The following is a 5,000-nucleotide window of genomic DNA, read 5'->3' on the forward strand; positions in this document are numbered from 1 at the left end:
ACTATTTATCTTAATGTCATGTTAAGGATAATAAGGAAATAGATGACATGAATAGAAATTAAAACTCCGAACGCAATGGAAAATAGGTATTTTTCCAAAACAATACGTTCGGATTGAGAACTGTATTCAAGTCGCCCGATATGCATTGTGTATAGCAAACGTATTTATATGAATGAAAAAAAAGCATTTCTGCTGTACAGATATCATGGTACACTTGAATTGCATTTTTAGCTGAGAGAGAGAGAGAGAGAGAGAGAGAGAGAGAGAGAGAGAGAGAGAGAGAGAGAGAGAGAGAGAGAGAGAGAGAGAGAGAGTAATAATAATAATAATAATTCTTTATTTCCAATATTTACATTGGGTATTCATAAAATATAAGGCTACAATTAGTGAAGTCATCTTACAAATAGTTCAAATATTTGTTATTTTAGACATACAAGAGTTGTTTTAAGAATCAACAAATCGGCTAAAACATTGTAATTGAAATAATTCATCAATAATAAAAGAATATCATGAAATCAGAAAGTATTTACTTAGAATAGAGAGAGAGAGAGAGAGAGAGAGAGAGAGAGAGAGAGAGAGAGAGAGAGAGAGAGAGGGGGGGGGGGGGGCGTTTCAAGCTGTCAAGAGGATGGTAAAATCAACAGCTGCCAAACTTTATCCTTACGGTTTGTTTGATTACATATATTTTCCTAATAAGGTCAATCGCGTGAGAAATTACTTATTGTCTGCGATGCGGAAATTCCACGACCAAATTGAAATAAATCAGAAACACAAGAAATAATTCCAGTCATCCAAAATTATATGAAAAACTTGTTAGATTATTTTGGATTGTTTCGTCGAATGAATGACTACTTTTTTCCAAATTGCCTCCTGCATTTTTTCCTGAAATTACTCGTGAATGCGAAAAGTATCTACTGTATATATTTTTTTTTAGAATGACTATTGTAAATTGAATAAACCACTATGTCTGAAACAGCGAAGTAATATTGAATAATTTCGTAAATATGACTTTACTTTCTTTTACGGATTATGAAAGATGGTGTCACGTCTTTTAAAGGTTTAAAGGACGCTCATGAATGGCAAAAGCAAAGGGATAGTGACATTGCCCTAGCAAGCAGAACAGTGCAGTAGAGACTGACCATATACATAGATTCAGCGCTCAAGCCTCTCTCCATCTAAGCTAGGTCCAAGGAGGGCCAGGCAATGGCTGCTGATAACTAAGCATATAGCCCTATAGGCTCCCCCAAACCCCCCATCCTTATCTCACAAGGGTAGTGAGATTGCAGCGACCAAAAGAACTAATGAGTTTGAGCGGGACCCGAACCCCAGTGTGGTGATCACCAGTCGAGGACGTTACTACATAGGCCACCACAACACTGTCGAATTTCAAAGCCCTTGTATATGTCTAGCTTGTTTAACAACACATGCAGTCAAAGGTAAACAAATCTCTTATTTCCTAGCAGTAATTCTAAATGATATACTGTTGAATTTATGTTGCTGGCACAAACACTTATCAGAAATCCTTTTCTTGCTGTTTGTTTTGATGGTAAAGTTTAATATCTGACAAATGGTTCATATTATAGCTGTTTTTTTTTTTTTTTGCCATTTATATTTGAATTCTATTTAAGCGTATGTGAATGCCCAGAAACTTAGTAACTCCATGATTTATGATCTATTGAGGAAACGGTAATTAAGTGTTTATGATAATTAGGCAAAGACATTTTTTTGGGTAATTGCATGGTCTTTGTAGTAAAACTGACAAGGGCACGTAATTATTATTATTATTATTATTATTATTATTATTATTATTATTATTATTATTATTATTATTATTATTATTATTATTATTATTATTTTCAAAATTTTAAACATATGCTGATAAATGTATAGGGAGATATATATATATATATATATATATATATTATATATATATATATATATATATATATATATATATATATATATATATATATGTATATTATATATATATATATATATATATATGTATTTTATATATATATATGTATATATATATATATATATATTTTATATATATATGTATATATAGTATATATATATATATATATATATATATATATATATATATATATATATATATATGTATATATATATATATATATATATATATATATATATATATATATATATATATATATATATATATGTATATATATATATATATATATATATATATATATATTATATATATATATATATATATATTTATATATATATGTATATATATATATTATATATATATATATATATATATATACATGTAATATATATATATCCCCGTTGCACTCCCTAAAACGTTTATCATATAAAGCTTGAAGTATCTGACGGCGCATTTTATAAAATAATTATAGAGAAGCGTGTTTTTGAATTTTACCAGGTGCTGAACACTTAAAGGGAGAAGCCGGAAGTGGGCGGTAAGGCTAAAGAGAATTAAACTTAGAGAATCAATAAGGAGAATCAAAGGTATCGAGACGATAAATTAGTGATACGTAGAAGTATCAAATGACAGGTCACCATTATTGTAGGCTACAGTGCGTGGTATTAACGGGAGCGTTCTCTGTACTTTGGTGTTTGCGTGCATTGATCGAGCGAGCTTGAATTGAGATAACATCATATATTGGAGTTGGTTTATTTCGAGTATTGATAGTCCGTTATTTGCATGAATGAATGCGGAATGTGTCTTTGTTTACACTCATTCCTAAACTGAAGGTGTTATTATATAAGACTTCTTTTTTGTAGCATTTTTTTTGGATTAGTAAAGTTCGTAACCTCAAGATTTAGAGGAACACAAAAATTTCTTCTGCTGTTAAAAGTGGAGAAATTGATATGTAAAGTTTTATTCAGTGTGAAGTAACTAATTCCGCTCGAAGGAAACATGAATTTTAAGTCATGTTATTCATTATAATATGAATATATTTGCTTGAAAGACAAATAAACATGCTAACATAGTAGACTCCACTGAAAATACCTTGATAGTCATTAAACATTAATTAAACATTTCATTAGGAAATTCTCGAAATATGCAAGTTATGTACCGAAATAAGCAGGTGTCTTGAAGATTGAATGTTTTTTTTTTTTTTTTTTTTTTTTTTTTTTTTGAGAGAGGCTGGGTCAGTGTTGGAATATTGTGAAGACAAAGATAGTTCCTGTAAAAGGACTTTTTGACGATTATTGCATCAGCGAGCAGTGTGATCCAGTTCTGAAGGACTATGAAAAACAAGACGTGTTTTTGAAGTATGTAACAGCCTTGGTAAATTTGGGAGTTATGGTCATAGGTTAAAAATCCAAGAGGTTTTCTAGTAAACATGTTCATGCTTTAATTTTTTTTTTTTTACCAATATGTGGTTTTCAACATTTTAATTTTTTATTTATATGATACGCGATGCCATTAGTGTAGTGCCGTATTATTTCAAGTTTATGGGAATCATTATGAAGCAGATATTCCTGTTTCTGTTTATATACAGTATAACTAATCGAAGGTCTCGAAATCTCGAAAAAAATTTATTACATTATTTTTGACAGACAGGCATACAGATACCATGTCTCCGTTCTTCCTCCCTGAACACTCAAGGTGTTACTATTGTGATAGTATCAATTATCTAGAGTAGCTAGAGACGACTTTCATTCACATGTATTCACATAACCCATTCTTGCACTACACGCTGACCCTAACCTCTTAGTGTAACCGTGACTCGTCCTACTTCGCCATGTCCATTGTAATTTAGTAAACAAACCTCTTTATTATATTCGCTATGTATTAAATATATGCGTCAAATCCATAGTGAACTTCCATTTATGGAGTCAAAAATAACCTGGTAAATAACGTATCATTATTTAAGAAAGGAATACATGAATTAAAAGACAACTGCGCACGGCTCTAGTGATAAAGTTCCACTACCGTTAGTAGGCTAAACCTTTGGAGTAAACGTAGTATTTCAGCGTGACAGGTTGTCGTCCTGATGCCAGTGGTCCACTTTCCTTCTGACCCCGAAGATTTCATCAGCCGGAGACTCCAATCTGGAGGAAACCCATCTCGACCATTGCCATACATTCTCTCTCTCTCTCTCTCTCTCTCTCTCTCTCTCTCTCGGATACAAATTGGAATTGAAAAGACATACCACCTCTCAATGTGGCAGTTTCTATACATACAAAAAATCAAATGCATGGAACAGACTTCAGCGAATATAATGAACAATAACACTGTAAACGAATTAAAGAATAAGTTAGACAAGATTGTAAAAACACACTAAACGTTTAAACTAATACGTTCTACCCAAGAGCAACTGGAGTCTCCGCTGATGGACTTAAACAATCTTTGAGACATCCAAAATCATTGTATCTCTCTCTCTCTCTCTCTCTTTCTCTCTCTCATCACTAAAGCTTCTGCTGGATTGTAGTTTCTCTCTCTCTCTCTCTCTCTCTCTCTCTCTCTCGTTCATCACTAAAGCTTCTGCTGGATTGCAGTATCTCTCTCTCTCTCTCTCTCTCTCTCTCTCTCTCGTTCATCACTAAAGCTTCTGCTGGATTGTAGTATCTCTCTCTCTCTCTCTCTCTCTCTCTCTCTCGTTCATCGCTAAAGCTTCTGCTGGATTGCAGTATCTCTCTCTCTCTCTCTCTCTCTCTCTCTCTCTCTCATCACTAAAGCTTCTGCTGGATTGTAGTAACCCCAAGACATATCCAGAGTTCTCTTAAGTGTTTCGAAGGACCCCTCCCTCCTCCTTACCCTGTTGCCTATCCCCCCATACTACTCCTCCACCCATACCTCCCCCCCCCCCCCCCCTCTCTACCCCTATATTAATCCCCCCCCCTCCCTCAGTCGCACACATCGGGCGACAAGGATATAATACAACGTTTGACAGACAGAAAGCCAGACAGCTCGGCAAGGACCCCAGAGCTAACTACTTGCAATTGTGGCTGTGTTTAGGGAATTAAGAGCTCTCTCTCTCTCTCTCTCTCTGGGA

Source organism: Palaemon carinicauda, chromosome 26, assembly GCF_036898095.1.
Source record: "Palaemon carinicauda isolate YSFRI2023 chromosome 26, ASM3689809v2, whole genome shotgun sequence".
Lineage (NCBI taxonomy): Eukaryota > Metazoa > Arthropoda > Malacostraca > Decapoda > Palaemonidae > Palaemon > Palaemon carinicauda.